Source organism: Liolophura sinensis, chromosome 11, assembly GCF_032854445.1.
Source record: "Liolophura sinensis isolate JHLJ2023 chromosome 11, CUHK_Ljap_v2, whole genome shotgun sequence".
NCBI classification, from domain to species: Eukaryota; Metazoa; Mollusca; class Polyplacophora; order Chitonida; family Chitonidae; genus Liolophura; species Liolophura sinensis.
The window spans coordinates 29826748-29840801 of NC_088305.1; the positions used below are offsets into that span (position 1 = coordinate 29826748).

Here is a 14054-nt window from a genome sequence, read left to right on the forward strand (position 1 = left end):
TCCATGCAGTATCTCAAGGTAAATGCATGTGTATGTACACTGCTCTTCTACCATGGCCTGTGGCACAGCCACACAAGGGCAGTTAAGGGGTTTGGAGAATGTGGGGCTTGAGTGGGAGCAGCTGTACAAACACCAGCACCCTGGATGACCAATGCCTCACTGTGGCCTCTAAGTGGACATGCCTTTCTAAGGCTTCTACAGGAGAGAAGTGAAAACACTTGCCAAGCAAACAGAATAGACACTGATTGGCTGAGTGTGGAGACAGAGGATCATCAAGCCACCACAGCTTTTACATGCTGGTAAGACACACTCAAATGCAGTGCACACAAGCTGCATTCTACTTGTTTGTATACATACAGTATACAATTCAGGCTCATCTGCTTTAAGACTTCTTAAAAAAACCTGACCACAGGGGAAAAAGCCAAAAAAAAATTACCACTGAATATGCCTATGGATCTCGGAAAAGTATCATCGATGTGAGTGAATGAATGAGTGCGTGCTTGGGATTTAACGTCGTACTTAATTATTCAGTCATATGACAACGACAGAGTACACGTAATGTGCCTCCTTGTTGCAGGACGAATTTCCACCATTCTTTTATCTAGTGCTGCTTCACTGAGACAGTTTATGGAAAGCAAGTAAGCTGCCCCACCAGAGTCATTATATTGATACGAGTCAACCAGTCGTTGCACTTTCCCTTAATGCTGAACGCCAAGTGAGGAAGCTACAACTTCTCTGAAAGTCTTAGGTGTGACCCGATCCAGGATTGGCTCTGGATCTCCCTCCCTTGGAGCGGATGCTCTACAAACTGAGCCATCGGGGCCGGTCTATTCATGGTTATGAATACTAACTTTACCTACACGTTCATGTACAAGAGGCAGATACGTGTAGTTTGTCTAAATCATCTTTGGGTTCTTTAAGAGACGTATAGAATTTGACAGAAAATACAAGTCTTTGCTTTGACCATCAGCAATTACTTACGGTTGGAGGGTGCCATACAAATGCCTTGAGAAACCATGGCACTTTGGTATAGACACCATAAATCTGTTCATTTGATTGATGTTAATCAAGAAATATTCACATATAAAAAGGTCAGAGATTAAGTTCACAGATGAAACCAGAATGCTTTGAGTAAACCACCACCTTTGTCTGGGTACCTGAAAAAATTCTTGAAATTTATAAGGTCACAGATGGACCAGGGAGAACTGGATTAGAGTCTGACTCCATTGATCAGGGACCAAACGACTGCAATCAGAGCAATCATTCAGTCAAATGAACCAAGAAGAGCCTTCTACATAAATATAACCATATACGTGTATATACATGTGCATCAAACTTAAGGACATCAGACTAAAATTTGCTCTGCGGGAATTACTAATCCACAGTTCAATCACTGAGATAACCTGAAGGAGATACACACATACATATTGTAGATGTACGTGTGGATACATACACGTATGTTGTTAGGACACATTGGCGACGGCCGACCCGTTTGCTGAAGTACATGCATGAAATGCACTTGAACACTTAAATCAGTATTTCCTACATGAGGATAAGCCACTTAGCATCATCCTGACCAGACAGCTAGGTCATGGCAGTATCTCTCTTCAAACAGTGCAGCACACGATTTTAATAGTAATATGATCGATTGCTGGCTATCTTCTGTCTCCATAAATTTCAAGCTTCTATGGATGTTTTCCAAAACTTTTGGCCTTACAGTGATGCATTTACTACAAGTATGTCCCAGTTTCCATTTGTCTCATGTTGGATCCATTAAAAATTTCCACCCAGAAAATTTCTGGCATTCCATAAATAAATGGCCAAATCCTTAATGCCTTATATACTCGTGCAGAAATGATAAAGGCTAAGCTGTTTACAACTTTGGTCAGTGTGTTTGTAAGTTTTGACTGTATGGAAATCTATCACATTGTCACTACTATCCTCTGAAGCTTCAGGTCAGAAAGCTGAACTTAACACTTCCTCTGGTCACCAGATCATCTCATACATTGATCAGATGTTGAGACTTAGCTGAAAATTTAAATAAAACAAAAACTGATCCTTTAAACTGTGTTCAAGACGTTTTCGTCACGGTGAGATGGTGTCCTTCACAGTGAGATGGTGTCCAACTGTAACACACTGCATGCTACCAATAACTACATGTACACTGCTGCCTCACAAGGTTACTGGGCCTAAACAATCATGAGACATGACAACCGAAATCCAGTAACGGCAATCCTTTTTCAAGGGTTGAAATATTTAAAGCTTCCTATCTGTCGCTTATGACATAGCCTGTTTTTCTTCCTGCATTTTCTCTTCTTTTACATGCATATCTCCGGGGTGGCTAAACAACATGCTGCAGATCAAAATGTGATGTTGTAAGTTCCACTAATCTGAATTGGACCCAGTTATATCTCAGAAATTTTTAATGAACTATGTACTAAACTGCACCTGTTGCATTTGACAGATATTTTGTATTTATAGTCACCATATCAGAAACAATTTCCTGTCCACATAAATTTGGCCAGAATTTGAAATCAGGCCATCTCCCTCCAATTTTCTTCTATTTTTCCTATCTTTCCCATGTCAATTTTGTCAGAATAGAAATAAATACTGCAACCTGCTGAAGAACCAATTTTGATGAAACAGGTGTAAATCTCAGCCAGGATTGAACCTATATCCCATGCTTGCCCACAATAATACTTAAAGTCGTCAGTAACCAGCCACTCATTTGGCTATGCCATTTTGCCATGTTATAGCTATCTAGAGTGATGTCACAAAACCTAGGAGCTCTCCCTTACCATCTGTATTAAATAATGTGACAATGAGAAAATGCAAGAGCGCCTGATTCCCAACCACACAGTGTCAGCTCTGTTCCATGTTCAAAGGGTTGATATTTCTTTTAGTTGGCGCTCAGTCAGAGCCATGTTCATGGACACAAGTGTCGTGTTTTAGTCATCCTGCTGGTACTCGTCCTGCATGGGTGTAAGCATTAGGCCTAGCTGGCTGTACTCACTTCAGCGAATTTACTGAACATAGCAGGACCCTCTGATTGATAACAGACTATCTCATTCTGATTTTGGGAAGATATATTTGTAATAAATCTGACTTAGCCAAGGAAAAATAATGCAAAGTCGCAATACTTTTCTTCAAGCAATGACTCTCCTGAGGCGTTTAAAGTTAATGCAGTGTCCTGGCCAACATGTACGCACCGCAACATGGGCTGCCATTCTCAGTTGTCTGCTCTTAAATGTGTGGTCAAAAACGCACCAGTTTAACACTTAAACTAACGGCAAAATCCAATTTATTGCATCAATATCTGTCTATCCACCATAAGAAACCACGCTGACAATCGAGAGCTAATGGATTTTTTGACATGACAGCCAATTATCATGTGAGACTTTCAGTGCTAGTGATTGGCCAAATTCATCAGGCCTTTTACAACATGGCTACACAAAGTGAACTGTCCATCAGTGCCATATCCCTAATGCTGAACTTTCATTTTCTCAGCTTTCAAAACTTTATAGCTATTTTTTTTTACATATTTTTCTTTGATAACCATGACCTATATCATTTTTTTAGGTATATATAGTGGCAAACTTTATGTTCATTTTAAACACGCATTTAAGAAATCTGAAAACAAAATACAGATACAAAGAAACTGTGCTACTGATCCAATCAGCTTTTACAACATGTCAAATGTATACTGTGTATTCCAATGTAAATGTATTCCACCGTCTATATTCATATGTAACATAGTCCTTTAAACTGGTGTTATTGCTAGATAATCCCGCCTTATTAACCGTGATCATTATTTGAAATGGCCTTAGAGACTTAAAGTGAAACTGTAAGCTAACCCTTCCCAGCCTTCTTCAACCCCTCCAGGATCTGTTTTATTTCCCTGTTATTGAAATAAACAGCATTTCCTTTGACAAGTGAAGGTCTAAGCTGGGAGGGGGTGGCTGATCTGGTTTCTGCCATAATAACCCTACCCAACAGAGAAAGTAATCCGCTTGATGATTAAGTGCTTCCCACTTTATTTTATTTTATGATGTTGAGGGTTGAGAGGAGACAAACCCCTCAGGGGATTGTCACTTTCACATCTACAAACTCAACCTCATACCCAGGGGAAAGCCACCATCTACATGTACTAACTCCTTCCCATACCCAGTCTCCCCTAGTAAATTTGCATGTATGTGAATTTCACAAAAGTAGTTAAAAACTGTAAAGGAACTATTCCTGCATGCCCCTTCTTACTACTGTTTTATATAGGTAGCAAGATTTTTGGTGGAAAAAATGAACAAAAAAAATTATATATGTGCAACAATATAAACTTAATATTAGATACTTTCAAACCACAATGGCTGTGTCAGAAATTTATTATGATCCAAAGCAAGTGAAACTGGATATATTTATCTGAAGAAATGGTAGCTTGGAGATAATAAAAGTCCTTTAACAGAGAATTTGTAGATTTCCACACTCTCACTGCTTGTGGGGCCTTGGTGAAAATTCAGGGTCAATGGGACTCGTTATAATCTAACTATCTGTGCATCATGTTTCAAAAAGTTTGTTAATAATTTGCCAAAGGTCAGCAGATTACCCTGGACTGCCATCATACCAATGAAAAATTCTTCAGCATGGCAAGCCAAAATCAAATAAATAAAGAAATAAATAAAAAGGGTAGTGAACATGTTTTTAGGGTATTAAGAGTGCGGACTTATATGAATCCTACCATGTCAAGCTACTGTTTAAAGCCCGTCAAAAATTTTCCCATTAGGACAAGTGGAATAAATTCCCGGTTTTGCATTAGTCTGAAATCTCTCTTTTTTTTTTTGTGGGGGGGGGGGGATTTATTTGGGGTACTTAATATTGAAATACATTATACTCTCCCATATACATGCATGTTTAATCCCTCATGTTCTTGATACTCGAATTCATGGCCCAGGAACAGTTGTTCAAAAGTGTATTTGCAGTTAAGTCTGGTATTAGCTTTAGTCTTGACTGAAGTTCCATTTGTTTTGTTTTAGGCCAAGACTTCTATTAAGATTTCAGCCTGGCTTAATACACTTTAGAACAACTTAATACGATTAAGAAGCCTAGAATGCTCAGTTCCACATACAATACTTCTTTGCATATTCTCTACCACTGGCCAATGTTCAGACTGCTCGCCTGGAAGTACATCTACCAGTCAAGCTTACTAATACTCCACAGTTTACATGACTGTCTAGTGACTGTCAGCTTTATACTTGTATGACAGTGACAGTGTGTGCTTAAAGGGGACAGCTGTCTGTGGTTTGTCTACAGTACACAGAGATTAGGGTGATTTGAGGCTCTTAATACTAGCCATGGTATAACAGAACAGATACCATCTTTGGTATTTCTCCACAGAACCTTCCAGAGACCAGTCAACTGTGTGTACCCTGATAACAAGGGCTGGAGAGTTAGATCTGGTCTTTCTGTCCTGACTGAGGCGAGAAACTTTTAATGATGATGATGTGCCCCTAACTAAATGTCATCCAAACCTCCAAATGCCACAGTCTGTCAAGAAACACTAGGACTGTCCACAGAAATCAATGCATGGTTGGAGACATTTGGGACATTAATGTCAGCGAGTCTGTCAGCACACCACAGCCACAGTTGTTTAGATATTTATCACATGGTACCAATTCTACTGAGTCACCCAGGCTAGAGAAAACAATTTGTCAGGAAGAGATTTTAGGGTACTGAAGATTTTCAACAGAAATCTCACCTGCATGTGCATGGATGGTGGTACTGGACTGGTTATCCCATGTTCGTCATCTAATATTTCACATTTAACTGTTTCCTAAAGATACATGTACATGTATGTACATGTAGCTGTCTTCATGTTACCTGTACTTGTTTATTGGCACATGCACATGTACATTAATTTGCAACCTGGTCTGTATTTATATCTGTAAGAAGGAGATCAATTTTATGGGGGCGACGGTGCGAATGATATGCCCGGGGTAAAGTCTGGCAAGTTCCTTGACTAAGATTTCTACATGGGCCACACAGATTGGTGAGACTGCAGAATGTCCCATGAAAGGCAAATCCAGGATTGAGCCCACATCTCTTGTGTAATCTGTTTGGGAGTCACACACCTTACCACATATTGGGATCCTTCTCCAACATACATCAGGTTACCACATAAACTGACCATATTTATATGTTTGACACTCTAAGTTACAAACAGCATCTTCGTGAGTGCAGCCTAATACAACAATCAATCAAATAATTTTGGCTCCTTCTTACTAGATTCACCGGGAATGACAGACAGCCATTAACAGCTGAAATTTGATGGAATAGTGCGTATGAACAACTCACATAATGCTTTACATTGACGTATTTTCAAATATTCACGAAACTAACCTCCCAATCTCCCACTGACGACACTGCCATGAAGTGACAAGTTGTCGCTGTTATACTTAATAAAGATGGAGTGGCAATGGGGTAAGCATGACCATGGGTAAACTAAGTGACTCACATCAGAATCATTTGATAGCAACTGACAGATTAAACCATAATGATGATGAAATATGTGCACATGCTGTTTAGTTTGACAGCAAAACGAAGCCTGTGTAAATCAGATTTTCAAGAAAACAACATATAGTATAATATATACGCATATTCCGAGTCTGCCTACATTTGCTACAGCCAATTTTTTTTTCTGCTTTTTCCACTGAAGGATATGTTTTAACAACATGCACCTGGACATTACTGTAAAGAGTTCACTTCTACACAGAGACAAGGTCACCACACTTCATGGAACCTGCATGAAATGTCCAAATTCACCAAAAATTATCCGCCAGAATGTACATGCACTGTACCTGTAATAACAATCACAGGGTGTAGGGAGGTGGGGAGAGGGGTGAGATGGTAACTGATTGAGGTGAAGAGGGACAGCATTTAGTTGATGCACATGGGCTAAGGTTACAATATTTAGAAGTAATCAAATGTACATGTACTGATAGACTATACATGTTACATGTATATGTACTTCTAGATCTATACTATGTTCTACCTTTCAGCAAACAGGAAAACATCTATCTCAACACCATAAGGAAAAGCAAATTAATGAGGATGAAAATAGAGCCGTACCAAAACAACTCTGATCAATTTGACAGCTGATTTACCGAACAATGACATCAACTAATTATGGTTTTAAAAAGCTCTCCACATCAACAAACAAAAGTCAGAAGTAATCAATGCATGACAACCTGTGCTGGTGTGTTGGTTTGCACCTAGATTCATACAGTTGAATTTCTGCATTACCTCTAATGAGATGGAGCAAAATTCATTATAAACACAAAAATCCACACATGTAAATAAATAAATACATACACCTGACACTCATGTCTAATTTTGTATGCATACTGCTTCTTATTTAAAATTATCATCATTCTAAACAGATTTATATATTTTGTGAAAGTTATACACTGTTTTGTATCTCTGAGTTAAATCAATGCGGCCGTTGTCTCACAGAACCAGGATGAAAATTCACACAGCATAACTAAGTGTTCATGTCTGTTCAAAATGCATACAAGTACTTGTAAGATAAACCTACAGCTTTAACATGGACATGCATAAATACAGTTCCTGCTAATGAGTAATATTTTCCACAAATACAGTTTACAATTCACACTCACACCACCATCAGATGTTAGGATACCTCAAGTTCCAAGTGTACAAAGCTCTGCCTTTTGGCAAACTTTTACCATTTCACATGTACAGCCTGAGATCAGTGTAGCTCACTGGCTTCCTCCAGGAGTACTGCATCACAGGAGAGCAAGGTGTAGTATGTCAGTCAGAAGCCCAATGAGAAGAAGGCAAACCGGGCTGAGGTTCAGTGTTAGAAAGCAATGATAGCAAAACCAGCTGTCCTGTGCGATGCTTTCTGCACTGTTGTTTGGATCCTCTAATTTCTAGCGTTCTTCAGTGGAGAATGGTACATTAACTACAATGCATTGTTTGCACGTATGTAGCTGCATGCTATTTGTGTTTTACTTTTTAACTTAAAAGCGGGTACATCCTGTGCACATACAATTGGAAACTACTCCAAGGAAAGAAAAAAAGTGACAAATCAGAAATAAGCATATAATTCAAAGATTCAAAACTTTGAATTGAGACTTTCACAAATAAAAATTCAACAAAGACATGTCATCAAAAGGTTTTCACTTTCAGAACTTTGCTCAAATCCCATTTAATTTTTTAGTGAATTACTTAACACTGTTTCACATCATTAACTGTCACAAACAATTACATGGAATCCCCAAAATCTGTTTTGCACATTAAAACCATACCCTTGGAACGGCAGGTTAGTAGTACTTTATATCAACTAGTGTCTGGTGGCCTATATGCAGCAAAGTGAATCCACAAGAGTCTAACTCCTTATATATTCTACTTCAACAAATACACACAAAAATTGCATATTTGTCAGTTAACCATTATAGCAGAACTTTGCAAAATGTTGCGTACTTGAAATTAAAGAATAACCAGTGCAATTTCTACACCTTAACAATATATTGGTGGTTGTATAATGAATTGTATTTTAGTCTGTTACCATACCTAACATGAACTCTTGATGTAGCTGTGCAGAAGAGTCTGGGGTAAAAGTATCAAATTTTTCAGAAAAATAAGAGACAGAGATAACATGAAAATGTGAGCTTATTCATAGATCCAAGCATCCATGTTGCTTGCAATGACCAGAAGGTGATAAATAACATGGAGCTAAATGGGCGATATGCTTATTTTTGTTGATTTCTGAAGTTTAAAATATTTCAGGACATTATATCATGAGCGCTAGGCACCGTCCGTTTACCATTCCACAAAGAATTTCTCACCTAAAAGATACAGATTTCATTTTCAGGGGTAAAATCTTATTCAAGGCCTACCTCTGCTGGGTTAAATTGGCTCTGTTTTCACCCCCAGTACTCTAGTGACGTGACCAATGCGTTTGCATAGATCACCTATGACATCACTGCAAAGCAATGAATCGGTGATATTCCCCTTTACAGTAAGCGTTTGAAGACAATGTACAACTACCAGTGACAGTTTTGGATACAGGCTTTGCCTTTATTTGAAGAAATAGCGCAAAGACAAAAATACCCTTCTTAGGTGACCATGACACATTAAAAAGCCTCTCACACACGCTTCAACCTTTTGAATCACAGTTAGCCTACACAGATCTTCAAGCAATACGCGACATTCGCATTTCTGGATGCGCGCCACTACACTCCCCACAACAGGACAGCCATGGTCAAATTAGCACCCAGCCACGGACAGTGGCCTTTGAAGTTTAAGGTTACCACTGCTTTTCACGGCCAATAAAATATCAACATTTCAGTGTAAAACTTTCTACTTAGCATTTCAGTTTCTCCATTGTTTTCACTATAAGTCAATGTGAATAAGGGCACAATTTTCAATGCAGAACTTCAATGAAACAGACATATGTAGCAAGCATGCTGCCGCTAGGTTAATCTTTGGCCGGTGAGTGAAAATTAGCACCCAGCTCCCATGTACTGCAAGATCTCACGGCATTTCTAGTAAAAAAAAACGGTGGCCATCTGAAATGTAAATGTAACTTATCGATAAAATACCCTAGTGACTGGACGGGAATGAAGGTTAGTAATCAACTGTTTTCCGAAATTTTACTAAGCTTCCTATAATGGTGAATGGCAGAAATCCATGACAATGCGAGTGTCAGTACAAATAAAAATGAGCGTAGAATAGTCATCCAAGGCTACAAATCCCCATAAATGTCTATTTATATTATATGTTCAATACCACATTACATGTACAATATCATATTTTATTGGCTGTGTTGGGCATCTAGGCCTGTTAATAACCCTAGTATTATTGCAGGAAGACAATTTCATAACATACATGTAGGGCCTACATATTATCGTATGAACACTTACTAAAGTATATCCTGAAGAACCAGTCTGATAAATTTTAAGTTTTTAAATGATGTAAAATGCAATAATGCAAAATCTGGACTAGCCAGCATTCTTGCATGTAGTGGAACTATCAAAGCTCGCCATTTCTGTAACTCCATTCAGACTTCAGTTACTCGAATCTGAGCACTTCTTTCTCAAACATACTTGTAATTCGGCAAGTTAAAACAGTTAACCAACTCAAAGATAAACCCAAGAAATCCCAGCTACTTAATGAGATGATACTCACGCCAAATGTCTTCTAGCTGGTTAGAAACGACAACCTCTCAAATCGTCTTCCGTTTTCTCTGCGAGGAAGCTCGTAAAGATGTCGTTTTTTCCCAGTTGAATAGCAAGATGGGGAAATCTCAGACTGCTTCGGCCAACATGGCGAGATAAACAGCGCGTGCAGGCGTTCGAGTTTCCCGGCGTCGGCAGAGTCCATCAGCAGAAGGGGCGCACACGCAGCCACGTGCTATCTCTTCATGATCGGGCAGACAGCATTGCTGAGTGCCCCCGCCCTTTAAAACTGAGACGCATTCCAGGCGATTGCTGGTATTGGATTTCCACTCGAAATCCCAGGAGGCATGGACAGTTGTTAATGGGAAAGCCAACATAATTTCATATTTTCACTTCTTTGTCATCGTGTCATTCATGCACGCTTATTACGTTCCACAGAATAATACAAGGGAAGAAATAATGGCTGATTCAGGCGATTAAATACGCAGCGAATGTTTCTTGACAGTTGTTTATCTGGAGTTTTATCGTCTCAGCATTGTTACATTCCTACACTGGGTCTTGCCAAAGTCAAATGAGTTGACACCGGCCATGCCTGGTAGCAATGGTATAATAATCCGTAACATTTAACACAAAAGCAAACTGAGTTCCAACGCGTTGAAAACCTTATTAATGAAGTTATTCGGGTATATCAACGTGAAAAGTTATTACTGCATAAAAAGTAATGGGCCAAGGATATATTACATCAAACGCCTTCACTCTTAGAAAAAATTCTTAATGTTACAACCCAAGAACCTCTCACAAACTTGGTCGCTGTGAGTTCAAGTCCAACTCATGCTGGCTCCCTTTCCGTAAAGTACGTGGGAAGGATTGCCGTCAACTAGCGGATGGTCGTCTGTTTGCCCAAGGCTCTGTGCATTTTCTTCCCACCAAATATCATCTGAGGTAAATATTTTGATTATCGATGACTCATAAACTATAGCATGATACTCGATTCGGATGCTGATTTAATTCATTACCCTATCGCGTTTTCTCACCATTATTGAAAACTGTTGACCACTTCTCTTTTCCAAATTCCATCCTAATTTCGTACTTTATATTTAGTTCTTCGGTAGTTTGTGTGGGAGCGTTATTTTGGGAATTGGTCTTGAGATTATTGACCCTCAAGGTCAATTTTGTTTGACGGCCGGAATATATAGATATATACGAATGTCTATCTTAACAGCTGTATAGTATACATTTTGAATCAAGTGTCAAAAGCGATAAATGAAACATTTCACTCTCTTGATTATATCATATCCTCTTAAAATCTTCAGTATCTAGTGCACATTTTGTTAATCAAAGTGAGAAAATATCCAAAAATATCAGGAAGCGCCATTAGAAAAACAATTGAAAGCTACATTCAAAGCAATCTTAATTATTTTATAGGCCTTTTGATTGAATATAATAAAGTTTATACGTGTGTGAATCGTTATATAATACGCTTTTTAAACTAATTCAGATTTTTGTAAGTTTTCTTCTTTATCTAAATACCCTGTATTTGATGCAGGAAAAGCTCCTGTGTGTGCAATGGTACACGTTACACTTGTAAACGTCACGAGAATTACCCAATTAAAGATAAAACATATGAGTACAACCACGGAGTTTTCCTATCAACGCATGCATCTAATATTACCAATATTGTCTACTGTCAAAAAGAAAAAGACCAAATATTGAAGTATTTATAAATGCATTTATCGAGTAAATAAAATAAACGGTGACTGGTTTGGAGACAGTTTTCAATGGTATACGCAATCCAGGAAGTGCCAAACATAAAAATGCTATCATTTAAACTATGCAACTATCTATCAATTACGAGAAAATAATCTAATTACTACGATAAAGCTACCCAGTCATTACGCGATACTTTCATATGTCGTAGGTTGACATGAGACGCGAAACCATGCAGAAGACAAAGGGGTATAGTATGTGGAGGTTTATAAGCATAGGCGTATATAAAAGAGTCGTATGAAGCAGTCGGATATATACGTACTCAAGTTTCCTCTACACAGAGCAATATAGTATAGAAGCCGTTATTTTGGTATTTATGAAGAAATAATTGAAACTTTAGTCAAGTCTCCTTCATACGACATTTATTGTGTTCAAAATCTTCCATTTCTGACATCGGCTCTGCTTTATGTATAAACTCTGTCACATTGACTTCTTCATATATCTACTATATTATATAATATGCATGAGTTATCATCAGGTCCGTTAGCTTTCAGCCATGTAATCTGTCTAAACATCCAAAAGTTATGGCTGACTATCTTTTTACAAGTGATACATTAATTGATTTGACTAACTTACATCTTTTGGGCTTCGACTGTTGTAAGATAACAACGTGTTGTAGAAACCACGGCTTTTGGCCATGTATGTATGGTGGATGTACCCGACGCGTATATAAATGTAGCCCAGGAGGTTGATATCAGGATTTTAACAGTAACCAGCGCTCCGTTGTGCACAATGACACAATCTCTAAAAGACAAAGAGATACCTCTAAAATTAACTGATGGCAAACATCACCGAAACTTACCAGCAAGCTATACACATCATTTATATATTTGTTTCTAGTGCAATGATTACATCCACTTGAAGTCCTTAGCCCTGGTATCAAACCCGGGTTGGGTCATATCAAAGATTTTAAATATGATTGTTGTTGCTGCCTTGTTTGGCACTCAGCACTGAGAGGTTAGAGCACAGAAACATGACTGGTAGGCTCAGTGTCAATATAATGTGACTGAATGCGTTTCGTCATGTCTGGTATCTTCGGCATGATACTTCAGTGGCGGCAGCACTTTAGCGGCATGGACTCGGCCTGCCACAAGAAGACACAGAACATATGTAGGCCTAGACACACACACCTAATGCCTTCTCGTCGTCACTTAAAAGTTGTTAAATCTTACGTTAAACCCCAGTCATTCATTCATTCAATGATTACATATATGTGGGTACCTTTGCACATACTCAGTATGTGGAAACGCCGGTGGTAAATAACGGGGATATTACTAGATGAAAAATTCAGCTATACAAGTTGAAGTCATTTCTTTTAAGTTGAACATTGCATGCATACTATTAAAGTTGATGTTAAGATCAAATGTAAAGTCGTGTATTGAGTGGAAAATGTAAGCGTAGCCATTACATAAAAGTCAAGTCTAACAGTTTCAAATTAAGTTATAGTCAAAACCAACCAGTTAAATAACCATACCATACCCTGAATCCGTAACCAGCGGCCTTGAGTACGTCCCAATGTAAACCCCGAGGCCAATAGAACACAACAAAGGCCACTGTTTTGCCCAGAAAAATGAATCGAAAACTGTTTTTTTTTTCTTGTTTGTCCTTCAAGTTCTAGCTTACTATATGACAGTAAGCCTGCTACATAATGATGATGATTCAAAGGCCGCCGATTCCATGTTTGATATCGCAAACGCGGGATCTCTAGAGAGTTCAAGATACATGTTCAAATGTTGACCATCATATTAGTATCTGGTATAAATACGAGATAGTATCTAACTAGTAATTACTATATATATAGTTTTCTATGGTCTGTTTCACGAGGCAGTCGCAAATTGCGCCTGGCGTATTTTCCATGCCAACGTTTAGTGCAGAGATGTCACCATGGTATATGCGCTTGACGTAGTGATGCGACAGCTTTGTAAAACGGGTCCCAGACATGTATTTTCCTGTAATTATAATGTTTGGTATCAAGGCTTCCACTGTTCACTACGCGAATGCAAGTTTTTGAGTGAATGCTTTCATCTTAAACTCTCTTTTTGGAAATCATCAAAATTAAAGGTATGTCGGCGAATAACGTTATAGAAAAGAGGTCCG

At 38.5% G+C, this 14054-nt stretch overlaps 1 protein-coding gene across 1 annotated transcript in view; it reads right to left on the reverse strand.

Annotated features, from left to right (window-relative positions):
- LOC135477524 (fibroblast growth factor receptor 4-like) overlaps positions 1-10331 on the reverse strand; it is a 49386-nt gene extending 39055 nt beyond the window's left edge. The window contains exon 1 of the mRNA XM_064757662.1: positions 10201-10331. The gene's annotated coding sequence lies outside the window, so the exon portion shown is untranslated. The remainder of the gene's footprint in view (positions 1-10200) is intronic.
- Positions 10332-14054: the final 3723 nt, after the last annotated feature.